Source organism: Sinocyclocheilus anshuiensis, unplaced genomic scaffold (assembly GCF_001515605.1).
Source record: "Sinocyclocheilus anshuiensis isolate Anshui unplaced genomic scaffold, SAMN03320099.WGS_v1.1 scaffold447, whole genome shotgun sequence".
NCBI lineage: Eukaryota > Metazoa > Chordata > Actinopteri > Cypriniformes > Cyprinidae > Sinocyclocheilus > Sinocyclocheilus anshuiensis.
This window is the reverse complement of record NW_015552615.1, coordinates 1,405,828-1,431,045: the sequence shown is the minus strand read 5'-3', so window position 1 is coordinate 1,431,045 and position 25,218 is coordinate 1,405,828.

The window sequence follows — 25,218 nt, the reverse complement described above, 5'->3', positions numbered from 1 at the left end:
AGAATCGATATCGTTCCGTAAAAATGAGAATCGATTAATATCGAGATATCGATATTTTTTACCCAGCCCTACTAATTTCTTTTTCATGCAACTGGGAAAAAACAATCAACGCTTTCTGTTTGCAGTGCATTATACCGCACGCATTATGATAGACCTATAGAAAAAAATATGTTTGTTACTGACGTTTTAGTTTGCTTTCAGCAACTACCGACAAGAGACGGCAGTCTGTCAGAAATCTCCCACAGAAAAAAAACTGCATGTCATATGACTTAATCAAAGCACATCACTGGCTAAACTAAGGTCTTCTCTTTCCAACAAAAAAACCGAGAATGTTCTCTTAAAGAGACAGTGGCAAGGAAATTAACACAAAGAGTATGTTGCCATATGGCTACACCATGCGGTAGAGGGTTAAAGTCGAAAAGATGTCTGATACAAAGAGCAACAAATGAAAAATATGGCATAAAAACATGATTTATCGGTTGAATACCAACCAAAATGCACAGCCCTATTGTATACAAGAAAAAGACAGATCGCTACAAGCTTCCCTTCCTCGAATGTGATGGAAATGTGATCGACACATTCACCAGCAAAAGCAACTCAATAAAGCGCAGCTGTTGCTTCAATTGTCCTGGCCAAATTCAATTAGAGGTGAGCGCTAATAGGTAAGCTGACTGCGGGCCATTCAATTAACAATGACACATTGACAGCGATGCTGCCGAACAACCATTTTATGCTGCTATTTGCTACTTCCGCTTCGAGAAAGAGACAGATAGAGAGAAAAAGAGCAAGCACTTGTCTTCCCACACACAAGAGTTACTGTACATGCTCTACATGAGAAAGGAAATCTGTAATGCATGCCCACACTTGTCTGTGTGGAAAAAAGACGAGGTGAGAAATCGAAACTGGAGGAAAACGCAAAAATGCAAGCATGTAATTTGAGGAAAGACCTGGGAAGATGTTCACCGACGGAGGTGAAATGTGACAACTAGTGCATTTGCAGAGGCATCCGAGTTGGTTTTGGATGTCGAGGCGTATGGGAAACTTGTGCATGACGTGTCGTCTCATCTACACCCTGTTCCCTGTAGGATACCACAGCCTGCTTTCAATTTGACTCCAGACACGGGCCACTATTAGAAATCTGGGGCTCTGCACATCTCGTCTCAGCCACAGAGCTATTTATTCTCGCCTCTTTGCCTTGTCACAGACAAAATCGATTTCAATTAAAACGACTACTGTGCTGAAAAAGTCCCTCCTCCGATGAAGTAGTCAAAGTCCCTCGTGATGCAGTAGAGTGAAGAGGTAGAGGGGAAATATGAAGTTAATTTCTTCAGATCTTACTCAGTAACTCTTTTATTCCCATGCACGGAAATGAGATCTCGTTAGTAGCTCACTTGTTTCCTCTAAACAGCATAAATGGAGATTTTTGCTGAACTTTCCAGCTTCTGAGGTTTTCTTCAAGACGACTAGACTCACATGTTTCTCCTTTCAAGTAGAGCTCAAGTCTGTAAAGTCAGATATCTCAATATGAACTCAAACATTTCTCACAGCACTTCACATTAATTTTAAGGCTCTCTTCTCTTTTTTGGATGCCAACTAGTGACTCGTTTGTGTCTGTATTTTAGGAAAAACATGGATATTTTAATGAAACAACCTCTAGAGCCACAAAAAAGCAACAGCTGAGCATTTACATTTTTCTACGCCAGTAGGAAAGAAAAACACAAATGAGATCTCCTTAATACCTAATTTGTTTCTCCTAGACAGCATTGAGATTAAATGGAAAACAAATGGAGGCTTTTGTTGAAGCCTTCTGAGAAAAGAAGACCCTAGAAGCTCTACAACCTTATCTCAGATATCAAGAACTCAAACATGTCTCAAAACTTTCTCAAATGATCTGAGCTGCCTGCTATCCACATTCATTTTATAGCTCTGCATGTCAACTGTGGACTCATTTGCATCTGTTTTATTGCTCCTTCAGAATTTTAGGAGTTAATACTTCAATGAAAATCCAACAAATCTCTAGACTAGAGCAACAAAAGAGCAATGATTGAGCAATAAAATTTTCATCTGTGCATATAGGATACACGACTGAGATCTCTTATATCTCAATTCTTCATCCTAGAGAGCACTGATACATTATTAAAAGGCACTTTAGGAGACACATCTGAGACAAAATTGATATTTCAACGTAACAAAACTAAGAACTTCATCAGACCTCTAGAGCCACAAAAGAGCAACATCTGAGCAATTACATTTTTATGTCAGTCGGAAATAAAAACTCAAATGAGGTCTCTTTAAGATATCAAAGGTTCATCAAAGACAGCACCGAGACATATTAGTAAAATGGATTGAGACACTTGACACATCTGAGATAAAATACTTCATTGTAACATAACTAAGAACTTCATCAAACCTAACATCTGAGCAATCACATTATGTCAGTGTGAAAGAAAAATGCAAATGCGGTCTCTTTACTACCTCAACTGTTTCTCCTAGCAGCACTGAGACCAAATGGAGACTTTTGAAGCCTTCAGAGCTCATTCTAATCTGAGCTGCCCTTCACATTTATTTTTTATAGCTCTGTACTCTTCTTGTACGAAAACTATCGTCTCGTTTGACTCTCAGAAACATCTGGGACCAATGTGATACTTCAATTAAAGCTATACAAAGAGCAACCAGAGATTATAAACCCTCCTCTGGGAACAAACACGCACACGTTTAGTTCGGCAGGCTCTGATTAGTTGTAACTAATGAATGCTCACTCATGCATGAATACAGCTCACGCCAAGGGAAGACAAGATTTTGACTTGTGCAATTGCACCTTTCCTCCTACAAGGAGACACGTCTAAATTCAATAACCATCAGCCGGTCTTCCCACACGCGCTCGTACCTACAGGAGGTGTGTACGGGAGGAGTGGAGCTCTGTTGTCTTATCTTGAGGGCAATCGCTGGCACAGCCGCTGTCAGTGACTCACTGAGGTGCGTGCGCACATACGTGCAAGCCCTGTGACAATAGTCCACGTGCGACGGGACGAGTGTCTTCCTCTCTTCCTCTTCATCCGTTTCTCCCCATCCCCCTCCCACAAAGAGCGTTACATAATGCGTGCATGGAATACTAAATGGAGAGGATGCCTTGGATTTCTCATGCGTGGGAGGGTTGCACTAAAATAGCTCAGATTATGCACTAGTGGCAGCACTACTGAAACGGCATTTGACTTCCTCCAGTAAATGGAACGAGTCTTTGCGTGCTTAAAACAGTTAGACTCCGACTGCTACGCTCTTGACCTCTTTTTCTACTCGCTGCATGAGGAAATCCTGGCCTGTACACCGACTGTTACCGCAAGCCGTTTAATTAATGTGAAACAGGATGGAGTCCAGAGCACTGAAGATGAAGGGACGCTTGTAAAAAAGAGATATTCTGGCATTATTTGCTCAGCCTCATGTCCGTTCAAAGCTGCATGACTTTCTTTCTTCTGTGAAACACAAAAGGAGAAGGTTAGCAGAATGTCTGATTTCTCCTTTCAATGAAAGTGGCTATCAAGTTCCAAAAAAGCAAGTGATTCATATGACATTCAGGAGGCATATGATAGCTTTGTGTCAAGAAAGAAGAATGGACTGATATCAAAGTCTTTATTTATTGAAAAGCAAACCATCCAGCTAAAACCCCAAAACATCACAGAATTCATCAAATCTATCCACTGCTAATATACAGGTTTGTGCTGCTGTTCACTATATATATATATATATATATATATATATATAATAGCAATTATAATATAATATAATATATAACCGAAATGTTCAATAAATAATTACATGAAATAATAATAATAATTATTATTATTATTATTATTATTATTGCAATAAATATAAATATAAAAAATAATATATAAAAACATCATCAGAAAAGTGAAAGACCCTGAAACATTATGAGGTCTGAAATAAAACTCAACAGGACTGCCCACCATCATTTGCTCCCTCATTCCTATACAATCGTTCGGTCTGTAAACTTTACAACCTGCCATAATGCAGCACAAGGTCTCTACGAGACGCATTAAAGAGCCACACTTGTTTCCAACCGCATCATGTTACTTTCCAGCAGCAGATTCCATAATGAATCTGAACACCTTTCAGATAAACAGGGTTGTGGCCGAAGCAAACAAAAGATGCGAGACACCTAAATCAGACGGCTGCTGCGTAAACATCCCATCTCCATTCGAGACAGAGAAAGCAATAGACACATTTTCTCGAAATGCGGAGAGAGATGCATTTTAATCTTGTGATGTCTTCATGCGACTGTTCCAAATTTATTACATGGTGGCGATGATTGAAGTCAAGCCCTCAGCGAATGTGAACTGAAAGGGGTCGGCCTGCTTTTCCATAAACAGCATCGGGGAGGGCTGATAACTCTGTGGCTCGTATGCAAATACACGATGGAACAAATGCATGGAAGTCGTTTCTATTTCTCCTCGCTTAGTAGCGCATAAATACTTTTTGATATGTAAATCTGCTGGTTACAGAGTCTCGCCATTGCAGCTCAGTTACTAAACTGCTCTGCCGGTCATGGCCGATTCATGAGAAAATGGGAGAAATAGCATGAGGAGAAAGGAAGGAGGCTGTCACTGAACATTAGCCATGCACATCTCGCTCCATGCATCTGGCCTTTGTACTTTGAACTGAACGAGGAGGTCTGGGGGCGTTCAAGTGCTCATTTGCTTGCCATTATTTCATAATCATTACTATTACTTTCCACTTCGCACGTATCTACAGTTTGTCAACATGCTCTTTTTCATTTTGAGAAACAATCATCACCTATATAAAACCATTAACAGCAGGAAATGATGTTCGCCTGTGGGAAATTCCTTGCATTTGCATGCAATTACTAAGAATTATATCAAAGCCAGAGAAAAGATTCAATGGCTCAAGCCATGCATGCACTCATTATTTCATGTGCAGAGAGTGGAAACTTCTCTCAAACTTACACATTCATTGGTGGAGGAAACCGGATTGAACCAGAATCAATATTCCCCAAAGGAAATTTTTATTTCTCAGATGTTGCCCTTTCATATGTGAGAAGACATAATGGAGATGTCAGTTTTGTTTCTTATAGGGATCAATTTTGTATCAGATGTTTTTCCTGAAATTGCCAAAAACAGACACAAGATGAGACACAAATGAGTAATAGATGTCAAAGTAAGAGCACAAAGCTACAAAATGAGTGTTTGATGAGATATGTTTCAGTTCATATTAGTGCTGTTGTTCTCTAAATCTAAAAATCATTTTAATTAATTGAAATAAAGCTAAAATAAAACACAATGTACGTAAATATTAGATAAAAGCTCTAAATGAAAATCAGAAATTTATTCAAAATATAAAATAACTCAAATAAATAAATACAATATAGAAATAGATATATATAGATATATTTAATAGATAAAAATGAAAAATAAAAATTACAAAAGCATATAAAAAACTTACTAAAATTTAAACTAAAACTAGAATGAAAACTAAAAAATACAAGAATAAAGCTAATTTAAAATATTAATAAATACTACAACAGCTACTTTCTGTCTTTTATCCAAACTTTTCAGACAATGTTATGTTTTCGTAACAACTTAAGATCCTGACCTCTACATGGAAATAAACTGTCACAGTATGTATGTGTATGTGCAAAGCAATTAATATCTGGTAAAATGGTCATGGTGCATATTTATATTACTAGTCAAAGACTCAGAATCACCTGTGAAGGGTGTTTTAACCAGGTAGAGAGTGAGTACTGCTGTAACACCAGACAGTGTCTGTGAAGCCCTTGGTCTGGCTGTGTGTGTGTGTGTGTGTGTGTGTGTGTGTTTGAATGGAGATAAAGGGAACCTTGAGCTGTCAGCGTTGACCTTTAAGCTTGTGGGCGTGCGGCAGATAACAGCAGACCTGCGCTGATTAAAAACCTACAGCAGAGACTCAACCACTGCAACTATATCAACACTCTCACTCGCTCATCCATCTCAGCACACGCTCCCAACTTCTGCAGCGATACCCGATAACTCCTCCAGATGTGAAGATACCACACAGACCTGCTGTTCTGTATGCACACGTCATTACTTCTGCTGAGCCTGACAAACTATAATCGGGTTAAAGTTTTTCACACAGTTTACTTCCCATAATGTTAGCAGTGTTTCTGATTAATTACCTAGATTGTGCTTTTCCCGTCAGTTTCATAAGCAGCAAAAAATTTTTACACTTCTCCTGATAACATAAAAGATCTCTGACGTGTTTTATGCCATTGCTTTGGCAAAGCATCTGTCAATCAAACTAAAATTGAAATCATGATAGCCATGATAGGCTTAGGCCCCGTTTACTCTAGTGCATTTAAAACGCCGTTTTAAAACGAAAACGATCCTTGTCTACATTTTCACTGCATTTCAGAAACAATCTCTGTCCACACTACACAAGCAAAAATGCATGTCACATGACCATTCATGCAGGTACAATAATGAGCATGATGTTATTGTTTACACGGTCATCAGGGATAAGCAGAGCGAATATGGGCAGCCATGCCATCGTTATCAGAAATCTCCGTTTTGGTCCGTTTACACTGAAACGCAACCCCGGAGTTTTAAAACTAAAATGGGGTCTGCAGCGTTTTTCAATAGTCTTCGTTTTCGAGGGTTGAAAATGCCAGAGTAAAAGACAGGTGTAACCATAGCAAAAGTTATGCATTTTAAAATGAAAACGCACTAGTGTAAACATAGCCTTAGTGTGCTTATCAAATGCAGTTATCAAATTAAAAGAATATGATTAATTAACGTGTGATTAATAAACTCCATCTTTGCTTCTCCTGTGAGTTTAACATGCATTTTGGGAAAGCAAGAAGCACCAGGTTTGGTTTTCTTTACAAATCTAGTAAAACGCTGTAAACTTCTCTGAACAAAAAGTTCGAAATCATGCAAATGTGAAAAAGCATACTCCCTGGAGTTCACCACCAAAACAAAAGCTTGTGGGTTTAACACTTGCAAGAAAAAAATGAATACATATTGTCAATTCATGACTGAAGTGCAAAGTAATTTTTTTTTTATTTAAAGTGCAAATATTTTACAATAGTAACATTTCTGTCTTTAAAATAATTAAACATACTATATACAACATATATTTATTTATATATTTATTCAGCTAGCTGCCAATTAAATATTTTTATTTTCATTTAGTTTAACTTGATGTACTAAAATAAATAAAACTAAAATAAAAATGTATAATAATTATAAAATGATTCTAATTGTTTGGCTTTCTAAAAACATCAGGGTGAATGTAGAGAGACTTGGACCCTAATCTCAACTAATGAGAGGTTTGAGTCCACTTTAAAGTACAAGTACAAGTCAAATAACTTCTAATTAAATTTTTTTTTTTTTTTTCATTTCTCTTTTTTTATACATACATTTTAAGTATTTTGTAAAGTACGGTTTATCCTTCCAGCAGCTCAAACAGTAAAGCGTGACAAAAACAACGCCAAGGTCATGGGTTCAATTTCTAGGCAAAACAAGAACTGATAAAGTGTACCTTGAACGCAATGTAAGTACCTTTGGATAAATGCATCTGCCAAATGCAAACGTAAAAAATGTTTAATTTGTTCACTGAAATGGACTTGGAGCTCTTAATTTTGCACCAGACTGATGCATTTAACTTTAAAATGCAGATACTTAAAGGTCTAATTAAACCTTCACCTTGATCAATGCTTAGCAAGACACGTGATTTGAGGAATCAGTCATAGAGCAAATGCTGCAGGATGACGTATGCTGAAGTTTGTTCAAATCACTAACCCTAAACATGAGCAAAAACAGTGCAAACACTCCTAATTAATAATTCATGTTGCTGAAATAATGCATTTTTCACACATATTGACAGCTTTGATGAATTAGTCCAGGAATGAACCAAAGAGTGAATCAGAGTCGCTGTGGCTTTCCAGCATGTATAAAATACTAAACGTAGCTTCTTGAACCCTAAGCTCTTTGAACCCCTGCCAACAGACTCATTCGCGTCTCAGTCCATAAGAGCCAAGACTCATTCATCACTGCAACTTTTTCCACGGCTCGATGTGTATTTCCAGGCTCATTCTTTATCATTAAAGTCCTCCTTCCAGGCTAATAATGTACTACGACGATAAACAAATCACTCTGGTGACGGGAAACTACAGCGGTCGGTTAGTTTGAGGAAAAAATGCCATTCACCTTTTTGACTTTGTGCAGCTGGCTCATATTGCAGTGTTTGGTTCCCTTGGTCTGAAATAATCCAAGGCTCTTGAGGGGCTGTGATTAGTCGTGATAACCACTGGACATGAGCTGAGATCAGCCGGATGAATGGGACGGTCGTGAACTGCGGCCGCTGGGGAGCCGGAGCCGCTACAGGGACTGATGGAGGCCAGAGATTTCAGAGCAACATGTTTATATCACAGTCCGTTTAGAAAAGAGCCCGGAGCGACGGAAGTTCTCAGAGAGATAAAAAGAGAGAAATATAAAAGAAAGAGGCAGGGTACAGAATTAACACATGGTAAGTGCTAAAAAGTCACTTTGTTTTAGTAAATAAAATTAATAAGCAAGTTAATAGTCATTTTCCTAGAAATACTGCACAATATAACCATCAAACTGATGATTAATCTTAAACAAATTGACATCATTACAAACATCTAGAGCTGAGGCTTCAATATTTGACCAGTGTTTTACTAGTAACCTCCTAACAACCCACATAACCCACTAAAAAAACATCAGAAGCAAACATCCACAACATCCTAGTAACCACCTAGCAACACCCTAGTAACTATTTAGAATACCCTAGCAACTACATGACCCACAAAACCTACTCAGAACCTCTTAACAACCACACACAACCACTAGTAACCATCTAGCAAGTATTTAGAATACCTTAGTAAACACATAATCCACTAAAAACCCACCAGAAACCCTTAGTAAACAAAACAACACCCTAGCAACTATTTTGAATATACTAACAACTACATAACCCACAAAACCATCTCAGAAACCTCTAGCAACCACTCACAACACCCTAGTAACCACCTAGCAACACCCTAGCAACTATTTTTAATACCCTAGCAACCACAAAGCCCACTAAAACCCATCTGAAGCCCTTAACAAACACCTACAACACCCTAGTAACCACCTAACAACACCCTAGCAACAATTTATAATTGAACAATTGAAATTAAATAAGAAATTAAATAAATAAAAACTACTGTATGTGTGTATATCTATATCTATATATATATATATATATATATAAATATTCTCAGTTCACCTGTCATTGGCAGGAGTGTCAGAAAGTTAAAGTGGGACCCTGGAAGGAGGGCATCTGACTGTGACATTAAGTTATTAAGCTAATGTTGATGTGGGTATTTTTCTTCACTGTGTGTGTGTGTGTGTGTGTGTGTGTGTGTGTGTGTGTGTGTGTGTGTGTGTAGGTGTGTTTGGGTGGTATGACTCACCAAAAGCAATCACCTACTTTTCACCATCAACTCTCAAACTCGCTGTTTAATAGCCTGCAATGTTTTGCCACGGGCACCTTTTATACCTCCTTCGATAAAAAATAAAACTGAAGGCCGCTCTCCTTCACATAGAACAGAGGAAAATGGCTGCTTTAGAAGCTAATTGCAGTCATAACATCGCTCTATCCATCATTTCTCTCAGCTGCATGCATGAGTCCTTGGAGACAGTTTCCATATTTAAACAGCACAGCTCCTCCACAGAAAGATCATGACCTGAGTCTCTATGACCTTAAAATACTGATCTAAAACCAGCCTAAACGACCACACATGAATGTGCATCACTGTTTCTAGTTTACACTGAGAACAGTTTCCAGCAAGACTACTGACGGTGCTTTAACACCAGAGTATATGCTACATTACGAATTCAATTGAGTTTCAAGGATGTAGAGCAAAAACCAAGCATCGTGATTATTGTTTAATGATTTGATGGCAAAACCTCATGAAAAATACAGTGACTAGTTCCTGCTCAGAAGAGCTCAAGCAGCAGCTTCAGAATCAGAGTTGTGCACAATTCAGAATTCAAATGAGAATGTCTTTAAAAAATTCTACTGAGGTAGCAAACCAGGATGCAGAATTACAATTTGAATTTGAATGTAAGGAAGTAGAATTTACAATACAGAACAATCATGGAAGATTGTTGAATAAATAAGAATGCAAGAAGCACCAGGTTTGGTTTTCTTTACAAATCTAGTAAAACGCTGTAAACTTCTCTGAACAAAAAGTTCGAAATCATGCAAATGTGAAAAAGCATACTCCCTGGAGTTCACCACCAAAACAAAAGCTTGTGGGTTTAACACTTGCAAGAAAAAAATGAATACATATTGTCAATTCATGACTGAAGTGCAAAGTAATTTTTTTTTTATTTAAAGTGCAAATATTTTACAATAGTAACATTTCTGTCTTTAAAATAATTAAACATACTATATACAACATATATTTATTTATATATTTATTCAGCTAGCTGCCAATTAAATATTTTTATTTTCATTTAGTTTAACTTGATGTACTAAAATAAATAAAACTAAAATAAAAATGTATAATAATTATAAAATGATTCTAATTGTTTGGCTTTCTAAAAACATCAGGGTGAATGTAGAGAGACTTGGACCCTAATCTCAACTAATGAGAGGTTTGAGTCCACTTTAAAGTACAAGTACAAGTCAAATAACTTCTAATTAAATTTTTTTTTTTTTTTCATTTCTCTTTTTTTATACATACATTTTAAGTATTTTGTAAAGTACGGTTTATCCTTCCAGCAGCTCAAACAGTAAAGCGTGACAAAAACAACGCCAAGGTCATGGGTTCAATTTCTAGGCAAAACAAGAACTGATAAAGTGTACCTTGAACGCAATGTAAGTACCTTTGGATAAATGCATCTGCCAAATGCAAACGTAAAAAATGTTTAATTTGTTCACTGAAATGGACTTGGAGCTCTTAATTTTGCACCAGACTGATGCATTTAACTTTAAAATGCAGATACTTAAAGGTCTAATTAAACCTTCACCTTGATCAATGCTTAGCAAGACACGTGATTTGAGGAATCAGTCATAGAGCAAATGCTGCAGGATGACGTATGCTGAAGTTTGTTCAAATCACTAACCCTAAACATGAGCAAAAACAGTGCAAACACTCCTAATTAATAATTCATGTTGCTGAAATAATGCATTTTTCACACATATTGACAGCTTTGATGAATTAGTCCAGGAATGAACCAAAGAGTGAATCAGAGTCGCTGTGGCTTTCCAGCATGTATAAAATACTAAACGTAGCTTCTTGAACCCTAAGCTCTTTGAACCCCTGCCAACAGACTCATTCGCGTCTCAGTCCATAAGAGCCAAGACTCATTCATCACTGCAACTTTTTCCACGGCTCGATGTGTATTTCCAGGCTCATTCTTTATCATTAAAGTCCTCCTTCCAGGCTAATAATGTACTACGACGATAAACAAATCACTCTGGTGACGGGAAACTACAGCGGTCGGTTAGTTTGAGGAAAAAATGCCATTCACCTTTTTGACTTTGTGCAGCTGGCTCATATTGCAGTGTTTGGTTCCCTTGGTCTGAAATAATCCAAGGCTCTTGAGGGGCTGTGATTAGTCGTGATAACCACTGGACATGAGCTGAGATCAGCCGGATGAATGGGACGGTCGTGAACTGCGGCCGCTGGGGAGCCGGAGCCGCTACAGGGACTGATGGAGGCCAGAGATTTCAGAGCAACATGTTTATATCACAGTCCGTTTAGAAAAGAGCCCGGAGCGACGGAAGTTCTCAGAGAGATAAAAAGAGAGAAATATAAAAGAAAGAGGCAGGGTACAGAATTAACACATGGTAAGTGCTAAAAAGTCACTTTGTTTTAGTAAATAAAATTAATAAGCAAGTTAATAGTCATTTTCCTAGAAATACTGCACAATATAACCATCAAACTGATGATTAATCTTAAACAAATTGACATCATTACAAACATCTAGAGCTGAGGCTTCAATATTTGACCAGTGTTTTACTAGTAACCTCCTAACAACCCACATAACCCACTAAAAAAACATCAGAAGCAAACATCCACAACATCCTAGTAACCACCTAGCAACACCCTAGTAACTATTTAGAATACCCTAGCAACTACATGACCCACAAAACCTACTCAGAACCTCTTAACAACCACACACAACCACTAGTAACCATCTAGCAAGTATTTAGAATACCTTAGTAAACACATAATCCACTAAAAACCCACCAGAAACCCTTAGTAAACAAAACAACACCCTAGCAACTATTTTGAATATACTAACAACTACATAACCCACAAAACCATCTCAGAAACCTCTAGCAACCACTCACAACACCCTAGTAACCACCTAGCAACACCCTAGCAACTATTTTTAATACCCTAGCAACCACAAAGCCCACTAAAACCCATCTGAAGCCCTTAACAAACACCTACAACACCCTAGTAACCACCTAACAACACCCTAGCAACAATTTATAATTGAACAATTGAAATTAAATAAGAAATTAAATAAATAAAAACTACTGTATGTGTGTATATCTATATCTATATATATATATATATATATATAAATATTCTCAGTTCACCTGTCATTGGCAGGAGTGTCAGAAAGTTAAAGTGGGACCCTGGAAGGAGGGCATCTGACTGTGACATTAAGTTATTAAGCTAATGTTGATGTGGGTATTTTTCTTCACTGTGTGTGTGTGTGTGTGTGTGTGTGTGTGTGTGTGTGTGTGTGTGTGTGTGTAGGTGTGTTTGGGTGGTATGACTCACCAAAAGCAATCACCTACTTTTCACCATCAACTCTCAAACTCGCTGTTTAATAGCCTGCAATGTTTTGCCACGGGCACCTTTTATACCTCCTTCGATAAAAAATAAAACTGAAGGCCGCTCTCCTTCACATAGAACAGAGGAAAATGGCTGCTTTAGAAGCTAATTGCAGTCATAACATCGCTCTATCCATCATTTCTCTCAGCTGCATGCATGAGTCCTTGGAGACAGTTTCCATATTTAAACAGCACAGCTCCTCCACAGAAAGATCATGACCTGAGTCTCTATGACCTTAAAATACTGATCTAAAACCAGCCTAAACGACCACACATGAATGTGCATCACTGTTTCTAGTTTACACTGAGAACAGTTTCCAGCAAGACTACTGACGGTGCTTTAACACCAGAGTATATGCTACATTACGAATTCAATTGAGTTTCAAGGATGTAGAGCAAAAACCAAGCATCGTGATTATTGTTTAATGATTTGATGGCAAAACCTCATGAAAAATACAGTGACTAGTTCCTGCTCAGAAGAGCTCAAGCAGCAGCTTCAGAATCAGAGTTGTGCACAATTCAGAATTCAAATGAGAATGTCTTTAAAAAATTCTACTGAGGTAGCAAACCAGGATGCAGAATTACAATTTGAATTTGAATGTAAGGAAGTAGAATTTACAATACAGAACAATCATGGAAGATTGTTGAATAAATAAGAATTACATTTAAATTATAGGAAGTTGTAGTCTGACCAATCTGTTAACTTGTAGAGCCTTTTTACTGTATTATCAACACAAGGAAGACACAAGTGTAATAAAAGGGGTTTTATTAAAGGGATAGACAAGAGTAACTAACAACTACTAAATGGACAGAATGAATGGATAAAGTGCAAAAGATTGATAATTGCAAGTGACTGAGTTGGATGTTACTATGGACATTATCTTATGGAAAGATAAACTTAAGTTTCCTGGAAGTAATAAGGTAAATCTTATTCTAGGTTCAACAAATAAATCGAGAGATTATTTGTTATTAACTGATATCAGTTATATAGAATCTAATGCAAATTAGACAATCATAAACTGAAAATAAACTAATAAACGATAGAACGATGATAGATAGAATGATAGAATGATGATAGATAGAATGATGATATATAGAACGATAGAACGGTGATAGATACATAGAGATAGATAGAACGATGGTAGATAGATAGAACGATGATAGAACGATGACAGAACGATGATAGATAGAACGATGATAGATAGAACGATAGAACGATGATAGATAGAACGATGATAGATAGAACGATAGAACGGTGATAGAACGATAGATAGATAGAACGTTGATAGATAGAACGATGATAGACAGAACGATAGATAGAACGATAGATAGAACGATAGAACGATAGATAGATCGATAGAACGATAGATAGATAGATCGATAGATCGACAGATAGATAGATAGATCGATAGATCGATAGATAGATAGATAGAGAGATCGATAGATCGATAGATAGATAGATAGATAGATAGATAGATAGATAGATAGATAGATAGATAGTGGTGTCTGTGGTTGAGGGCTGCAGGTTCATTTCTGGTGTTTAATGGTAAATGAAGGTGTGGAGAAACTCAGAGACACGCAGCAGCTCACAGCGCCTGCCACCACAATCCAGCAGCAGCCCCAGAGACAATGATGAAACCAGAGGCAACAGCTCTGAACAGCTCAGAAGGTCCTTTCAGCATATGAGAATATCCAGATCACACCAGCACGTCTCTCCATGACACTGCCGTAACATTGCAAATTCATTTCCAATATCCTGCATTTAAAACAATCATCATATGAAGAGCGTGAACATTTGTGCATATCGGTGTGAAGATGTGCAATTATCACGCTTGCTTAAATGCATTTCAAATTGAATCAGCCATAACGGAGGAAGATCTTCCCGCTCATGCTCTCCAACAACAGAATGACGAACGGCTGTAGGAGAAGAACTGTGCGGAAAACCCTTATATGGAGATGATTTGGGCTGTATTATGCTAATTACTAACCGCAGGCTCATGATCCATCATTTAAGACAATCCAGATCAACATTAGAATAAATTTTGCATATAAATACGCAATTATTAGCGATTTTGATTGCACATTTCTCTGTGTTCTCATTTAAACCAATAGAACTGAGCTCAAAATATTAGGCAGCCTAAGTTATTATGATTAAATCTAGGTTAATATTTAGTGCCGGTCACTATCAATAATTCAAACCACACATCATTATTTCTGCAGGGAGGCTCAGAAATGCCTCAAGGCGGTAAGATCAGTGCAAGAACCATTGCTGCTGCCGTTTGGACCATAACAATACGTCAAGATCCTGGATGTGAATCATGACATCATTACAGCATGTCTTTTCTTTGATGTAGCTGAGCCATGAATCCTCTCCCCTTTTCCTTGAGATTCAAGCGGTTATTTCTGCTCATCCTTTCTTTGTGTAGACGCTGCGTTGCATAACAAGCCTATGAAGACTTTGCATGATGATGCTGGCAGCATCTACACAGCTACGACCCCCACCACATGTCTGCTTCTACCCCTGATAGCCAACGCTAGAACAGAGTCTGGATCGGGGAACTGATGCTCCTGCAGAACACAGCTGCCCTCTACAGTTTGCATACATTACACTGATCAACATGAGCGCTTCTGAATATAGGGATACTGGAATAAGACTGGAATAAATAAATAAAGTAAAATAATAAAACAGAATAAAATAAAATATTTTGCATAAAGAATTTGCAGCTTCTATTTTTTCCCCATTTTTTTCATATTAAATATATACATATATTTAAATTAATATATATAGTAAGTGCATATTAATGCACATTTAAAAAAAATATGAAAATTACATGTTTTGCATAGTACTGAGAATTTGGGGACTAAAATGTGCTAGCTTCAGAATAAAAAAATAAATCTTAATTGTCATTAAAAAAAAATTTTTCTTAATGCTAAATATTTCTTTCTTTCTTGAATATAATTTGAGTATGTTGTGAAACAGTTACCTGTACAGCTTTAATATCATTTTTCTTTATCTGAAAATGACAGGGTGAATCTCACAAATACATGTCTAGATCATGTTTAACCATAAAGTAAAATGAAAATAATTATAATATTAAAATAAAAATGTGTCAAAATAATGCATCTAGACATTTATTTTTGAAGATTTGTTTTTCTCATCTCTGTTGTACAAAAATCCTAATTTTTCAATGTAAATTACTTCCATGATGAACAAATCCATTACAAATTAAATATATACATATATTTGAGTAAATATAAATAATAAACATAGTTATATAAATTTAATAGATTAAATATTTTTCACCTTAAAATAATGACATTTTCATGTTTTCCATTATGGTAATTAATATTTAGGGATTAAAATATGGTAATTTCAGAAGAAAAAAATCTTAATAACAGCCTTAATCTTCTTTATGCAAAATATTCTTTCTTTATTTTTCTTTAATATAGTTTTGAATATAGTCACCAGTAATTTTGCTCTGACAGCTTCAATCTCATTTTACTCTTATTACTGGTATGCAATCGAGTGGTGCAGTAATATAATTGCATCTCTTTTAAAATTGATCTCTCAGTTTTGCACTGCAGGTTTATTTAGCAGACATTGTTTATGAGCAATATAATTCGGTCAGCACTGATATCTAATCATGACCTTGAGGAAAGTTCTGTCATTGATGTTGATAAGCAACATTTATGTCAAGACTAGACGAGATTAAAATCAATGTGAAGAGATGCACTAATATAATGACATTACAGCCCAGACGAGTGATCTGACAGTAATATCAATATCTAGCAGACATATAGTGTTCCCCTGTCTGTGTTTCTGCATGTGTGTATCAGTAGATCCAATCCAATTCATTGACCCGTCCTTTCTGGAAAATGGTAATTCAATGATCATTTCATGACTTTAAGGGTAAAACAAAAACGATTGCAGTCAAATAAAAAATACCAATCAAATCAAATAATTATGGAAGGCAAGACTTCAGTTTAAGTTGGTTTGCTGAGACACACACACAGACACACATTATATATAAAGGTTTATATCAGTTTAATTTAGGCTGAAAAGGATGTTTTCACTTTATACTGAACAATGTAATGTTTAATATAATATAATAAATATAATTAACAATCTACTGTACATATGAAGATGCATGTGTATTTCAGTTATTTTAGGGTGAATAGGATTGTTTTCACTTAATATTTAAATAATTAAATGATTAAAAGAGAAAAACTGGATCTTAAGACACAGAGGAAGAGAGTGATGGATGACATTCCACATCGAGTGAATCCTGACCTTCTGTAAATCCCACAGAGCTTGTGATCACCACATTATTACCTGACAGTGGCTGGTGGGACTGAGAGACTGATTGTTTACACAGACAGACAAACAATAGACTAATAGACACGAAACCTGCTCCACCAAACCAGCATTATGCTAAAATAACAAGAGTGCTTCCACGTCTGTCTCACCAGCGATGGCTTGAATGGAAACAAACAGCTCGACGTGGCATTATGAAGAAAGGACAGACTGCTCATTGAGAGCTAAACAATCTGCATATCCCAATACGCTAATGGCATCCACCGTATTTGGACAGCAATTGATTCTGAAGCGTTATGCAAATGAAACCAAGCTGAGCGGCCAATGACTACAATGGAGACAAACACGACATCAACTAAAACAATACAGGCTGCTCTGGCTGGTATCATTGAGACATTATAGTTTTATTTATCAGTTTTCATTCTCATTTTACAGTTTTAGTAATGTTGTTGTGCTTTTGTTATGTTTAGTAGTTTTATATGTCTAGTTTTTATTATTTTTTAATTTTAGTTTTAGTTACTTTAGTAGATCGAGTTAAGCTAAATTAAAATGAGAAATGTTGCCTTAGCTGAAATAAAAAGTTTATTTTTTTATTTCAGTTAACATTTATTTTATTTCAAGACATAATTTTTATGGTTTTAGCTTTATCATTGGTTACCGATACAGGAGAGAACCAATCAGCTGTGCCATGTGTAAATGATGTCATTAGGTCAGATTGAGCTAGACCTATCGGACTGCGCCATCTAGAGTTTCATGCCAGAACTCTGTATTTTTATTTAACTATAATTACACTGGAAAAGAATTTAATTTATTTAGCTTAAACGCATGGTTAAACTAAAGCTAGCTGTGGAACAAGCTATTTTCAATTAGTTACAATGTATAAGACTGAAAGAAATAGGATTTATTGATGATAAATATATAAACCTGAGCATTTAAAACACATTCAGGGTATTAGTACTAATACAGAAATCTTACCTGTTTCATTTATGCATGACTGACAAATATACATTACATTGTTTATTAGTTTGTTTATCTTAAAGTGTGTAGTCCAAATAGATAAAAATCTTACATTTAGGCCTGGACATTTTTTGTGCATAAACAGTAAAACTATTCATTTAACTGTTTACAGTTGAACCACTGGAATGCTTATTGTGCATATTACTACTTGTGCAAGCGGTAATGGCATTTTCTTGTTGTGTTTTTAGTGCACAAAACACGGGTTGCATTGCCAGAGCGTTGGTCCCCATGCAAAACATACAAAGTCCTCCTTTACTTCTGCCAAAACTACAAACTCCAGCGTGGTACAAAGTGACACACTTTCCCAAACAGTTTTTCCAGCGCGGTGTGTGAGATGTTCTTGTCGACTGAGCGCTCTTTATCTTTGTGCAAATGATCACTAAATCGAGACAAATTTGTCCATCATGGCGCCTCCAGTAGAGGCTCACTGTGAAGCAGCCGAAACTCCCACGCTGCATGTCTGTGATGGAGAACACAGCTATTGTGCAGCAGCGTAATATGTGAGTGATTACTGACATGGTTAAAAACAGCTTATGGCGCTAGTTCTGTCTGGTGTGTGGAATATGCCAATTATTGCAATGACGACATACTGCATTTGGCACTCTGGCTACTATTTCTGGCTGCTTGATAGAAAATAGTAAGTGTAATTAGTCATGTAAGTCATCAGACCACACGTTTGTGCTACAGTCCTGAGGGATTCCTCAAAATCATGGGCACTGTTTAGTACTGTAGGTGTGCTGTTCATTCATAAGTCACCAGACATCAGATTTTCACCTGCTGAATGATAAAACAGCCCAGAACCATCTAAGACAATCTATACACGTAATGTAGCAACTCCCTAGCAACCACCCAAACGCCTTAGCAACTGCATTGCAACATGCTGGAAACCTCAGAAACCCTTAGCAACCACCTAAAAACCATCTAGAATACCCTAGCAACCACTCAGAACACTCTCGCAACCAAGCTAGCAGATTTATGTAAAACATTTACAAGCATAAAGACAATAAACAAATAGTCTAAGAGGGTTACAATACATGAAAATTCAGAAATGAACTATTTATTTATCATTTTACACCATATCAGCATCAAAGGCTATATTCATGGCAAACTCAAGAATAATACAATTTTAAATAGACTTAATAACAATACTTCAAGTAACTGTATACAATAATTTAGGAATATTTTTTACAAAGTATTAGTACTAATACAGAAATCTTACCTGTTTCATTTATGCATGACTGACAAATATACATTACATTGTTTATTAGTTTGTTTATCTTAAAGTGTGTAGTCCAAATAGATAAAAATCTTACATTTAGGCCTGGACATTTTTTGTGCATAAACAGTAAAACTATTCATTTAACTGTTTACAGTTGAACCACTGGAATGCTTATTGTGCATATTACTACTTGTGCAAGCGGTAATGGCATTTTCTTGTTGTGTTTTTAGTGCACAAAACACGGGTTGCATTGCCAGAGCGTTGGTCCCCATGCAAAACATACAAAGTCCTCCTTTACTTCTGCCAAAACTACAAACTCCAGCGTGGTACAAAGTGACACACTTTCCCAAACAGTTTTTCCAGCGCGGTGTGTGAGATGTTCTTGTCGACTGAGCGCTCTTTATCTTTGTGCAAATGATCACTAAATCGAGACAAATTTGTCCATCATGGCGCCTCCAGTAGAGGCTCACTGTGAAGCAGCCGAAACTCCCACGCTGCATGTCTGTGATGGAGAACACAGCTATTGTGCAGCAGCGTAATATGTGAGTGATTACTGACATGGTTAAAAACAGCTTATGGCGCTAGTTCTGTCTGGTGTGTGGAATATGCCAATTATTGCAATGACGACATACTGCATTTGGCACTCTGGCTACTATTTCTGGCTGCTTGATAGAAAATAGTAAGTGTAATTAGTCATGTAAGTCATCAGACCACACGTTTGTGCTACAGTCCTGAGGGATTCCTCAAAATCATGGGCACTGTTTAGTACTGTAGGTGTGCTGTTCATTCATAAGTCACCAGACATCAGATTTTCACCTGCTGAATGATAAAACAGCCCAGAACCATCTAAGACAATCTATACACGTAATGTAGCAACTCCCTAGCAACCACCCAAACGCCTTAGCAACTGCATTGCAACATGCTGGAAACCTCAGAAACCCTTAGCAACCACCTAAAAACCATCTAGAATACCCTAGCAACCACTCAGAACACTCTCGCAACCAAGCTAGCAGATTTATGTAAAACATTTACAAGCATAAAGACAATAAACAAATAGTCTAAGAGGGTTACAATACATGAAAATTCAGAAATGAACTATTTATTTATCATTTTACACCATATCAGCATCAAAGGCTATATTCATGGCAAACTCAAGAATAATACAATTTTAAATAGACTTAATAACAATACTTCAAGTAACTGTATACAATAATTTAGGAATATTTTTTACAAACAAACCAAATACAAAAAAAAAAAATAAATAAATAAACAAATATAAACAAATAAATGAATGCAATCTTTCAAACTGATATTTTAGAAATGAATTAAATAAGTATTACACCACAACCACCACAGTCTTACAAGCAACTGAATTGTTAGTGTATGAAGAATTCAAATATATATATATATATATATATCAACATCTTTCTTGAAAATAAAAAAGTCATTTTCTTTGAAAACGTACATTTAAGAATATAACATTTTGAAAGGAATTGTAATAAAATATTAACTTAATATGAAAACAGTCCTGTTTCAAAATACTCCTTTTTTACAAAAAAAAATTTACATATATATATATATAAATAAAAAATCCAAAACTGCAATAATTTTCTCCAAAAGTAGTGGAGACAAAAAATATTATTTATTAACTGTATATTATATATACAGTTAATGATATCAGAGTTATATTAATAATTTAATTATAAAAGAATATAAATATAAAAAGAAATTGGCCAATGAAGAGATTAGAATTAACAACCAAATTAGCACTGCGCCAGTGACTTTTGCACCACTGACAGCACCTCAGAAAATGTAAAAATGTAACTATTCTTCCAGTTTAACTGCAAATACTCCTGACTATTATTGTAATATCTACCACTAAAATGAGGCTACTACAAGAGAGGGCCACACTGAATCAGATACTGAATAATTTAAACCAAATCCAGGACGTCTTAATGATACTATTAGCTTCATACAGCGTGTAGTCGGGCTAGATCGTTCAGACTGTCTGGAGACCTTCAAGGTCAGATGAACCTCTACATAGGTGGCATCTCAGATCGATAAATACAACATCAGCAATAGCATGAAAAATAGCAGCGATGCTTCATCCTCGTCGAGGACTTTCTCGCCAAACACCCATGAGATGCAGGAACGTACCTGTGATGCTCAAGAACGTGGACTGACTACTAAACTAATAGCCTACTCTCTTTGCTATTTTTTTGTTTATGCATGCATGCATACAGACACTCGCACACAAATACACCCATGCACGTCTGAATAAAGAGCTCAGAGTGGGTTTCAGCCAATTCATGCTTGTTTTATGGACACAGGAGGTGATAGAGCAACATTATTGGCCAGTGCATGCATGGTGAGAGCAGTCATTGTGGTTTTACTAATATCATTGCATTCAGTACTCCCTCAGCACACACCAATCACGGCACAAAGAGGATGCAGTTGTCATGGAAACGTTGTGGCGACTTGAACCGGAGACGAGAGCTCCAAGGCTGTATCGTCTCTAGGAGACTACAGGTGCGCATCTCTACATCTACGGATGGGAACACCATGATGGACATTCTACAGTACACCTTCCTGGACACTGTCTTCGATTTGTGACTTCAATGGATTTCACATGGCAAAAACACTAATGTTTGGTAGTGAACTCATCAGAACAGATGCCTCAAGCTCTGTTCCACAATCTAGTGAGCTGCCTTGCACCTTCTAAACAAGTAACCTAATTAAAATGTTCCTCGTAAATGCAACTACAAATGCCGCACAGAAAGTACTCTGCACTCTAAAAAATGCTGGGTTAAATACAACCCAGTGCTGGGTAAAATAGGGACAAACCCAGCAATTGGGCTGCTTTGACCCAGCGGTTGGGTTAAATGTTTAACCCAACCTTCTGGGTAGTAACCCAACCGCTGGGTCAAAACAACCCAATTGCTGGGTTTGTCCCTATTTTACCCAGCACTGGGTTGTATTTAACCCAGCATTTTTTAGAGTGTGTGTGTTATGTGTATGTGAGAGTTGATAAACACACTCAAATAAATGAAACTGGGTAAAGTAATACCAAAAATTAATTATGTTTAGCTATTTTTTCAATTTATTTCAATATTGAATGAAATGTTTATGATACATCTGATTTTTACTGAGCAATGCAGTGAAAAAGAAGGCATTTTATAATTATATCATCAAATAACTTTTTTTTTTTTTTGGAACAGGCTTTGCATCAAAAGCTATATTTACTTAAAATTCTTAACGGACAATTGTTTTGATTTATTACTAATTTGGTATTATTTTTTTAAAGTATATATAATTAATTTAACAAAAATGCACACATATATTTGATATTCAGTTGGTAAACTCATTAATAAATAAGAAAAAGGGCACATTTTGCCTCGTTAAACATTCGAAGATTTTATCATGTATAGAATTTCTTTGAAAATGTATATTTATGTTTGTAAAAATTAGCAAGGAATTATTTCAATAAAATATTTATAAATAATATGAAAAGTGCCTATTTTCAAAGTAAAACACAAATGCAGAAGTTCAGGGATAACGTTCTTTTTTTACAACATTGGAAAAGTCCATACAAAACTTTGCAATAAACACAACTCCAAAATTGTTTCTTCAAAATGATGAAAAAAAGAATGCATTTGGGTGAAATGCTGCTGTTATTAAACTTGTAGGCTATAACTATAAATGCACTACAATTTACAACTCACTATGAACAGTTTTAAAGGAAACTTTAAAAAATCTGAATTCTTTTCATTCTATATCACTTAATTTATTATTCTAAAAACTTACAAAATCTACAAAAAAAAAAAAAAAATGTAGACCAAGAATCATTTTAGAAATGGATTGCAATTCCCAAAATTGGATCAGATTGGATAGTGAAGATTCCCAGCCCTACTTGTAGTAATACGTTACAATGCACCCTAGGTAGGCAGCTCACTAGTTTTTGGAGCAAAGCTTCCTATCATGCTACTATTCAGAGAAATGTAGAACATGTAGGCAGGTATTCACAAGAAAACTTCACTGAACTCTGAGACCTGTCAGGTGTAGAAGAACTACAACATTTGTAGTACAACTTAATAGTGCAATTCAAATTGTTGCAATGCATATTGCTACAAATCAATTATTTTAAAGGGGTCATATGATGCTTTTTTAAAGATCATTATTTTGTGTATTTGGTGTAACAGAATATGTTGACATGCTTTAATGTTCAAAAAACACATTATTTTTCAAATACTGTACATTATTGTAGGTCCTCTATGCCCCGCCTCTCTCAAACGCTTCTTTTTCTACAAAGTCCCTCCTTTGACAAGCGCAGTCTGCTCTGATTGGCCAGCTGACCCAGTGCATTGTGATTGGCCGAACACCACAAGCACTCGTCGGAAATGTAACGCCCCTTACCATAATCGCGAGCTTAATCTTTCAAAATAAATTTAAAGACAGTAAATAATGTCATTAGTTTTACCATCAGTTCAAGCCCGAAAGGGGAACAGACACAGTAATGATGCAGTACACAAGCCGCGGTTAAGACAGCTGACTCTACTGTGATGTGATGCTGTCGCTCTCTCTCTCTCTCTCACACACACACACGCGCGCGCGCATGCACACACACACACACGATGCGCAAAACTCCGCATTTGAACAGTCAATAGCAAATACTTAAACTAGTAACAAAACATACTTACAGTCGCTGATTCAGAAGCGCCAGATTGTCATAGCAAAGTCAGAATTACCTCCTCTCCTACACTCTTAAAAATAAAGGTGCTTCAAATTCCCACATAGTGACCTAGATATGTGGGGGCGTGTTAGAACGAGGCGTTTTAGGGGGGCGTGGCAGAGTCTTAAATTTGATAAAGAATATCTCTTTGGTTTTGAGACTTTAGTCTTTGCAACTTCAGGGATCTTATCTATTCACGAACAGCTTGTAACACTCCAAAGAGAAAGGAAAACTTGAAATCGCATTATATGACCCCTTTAAGAAAAAGGTGCCTAATAGCCCTTAGTAAAAAGCCAAAACACACCAACACTAGACCTACACTAGTATTTCAGTATTTAGTGGGTCACTTAGTATCTATTTCAGTCATGTCATGTTAAATATTCCCATCCACAGTTCCATCTCACTGCTCCAAAATCCCACTCCACATAACTAACATCAAACAAGTTCTGATGCATCGCATTGCACTTTCCCTTTCAGTGTGCATAGACAAATTACTTGTCATAATAATAAAGTCAGACTGTTTTGTTGCATTTCTCTACATCCATCAAATCACTTAATTGTTTAATACTTATCAGAATCTCAGAGGAAAAAGTAGCAAACCACATCACAGAAAACATCGAGAGGCTAATGATTACAGCTGATTAATCCTGCCTGACTTGTATTTAATAGACTTCCTGTATGTCACACAGCGCAGTGTGCCTAAAATGCATTTCGCCTCATTAAATATCCAAAGGCTTCATCAAATATAATAGACCATCAGAAGTGCCATTATGTGAAGACAACCGTGCCCACTTAAGGTTGACAGACATGGCAAGACATTGTAACCATCGTCATACTGCATCCATTCGTTCATCCATCACTATAAGGAATATGACACCAAACTGGCCTCTCTGTCAGATTTGTCACTGCAGTACTGATGAACAAATGAACACAAGCAGATTCTCTTTCCTCACACAAAGAAGGATTCAAATCTCAAAGTTTACACAAGATGTACTGATTATGAATGCAATATATGACAGCTTGAGCTTAGGCAATGAAAATATACGCTTGCACTGGACATACAAA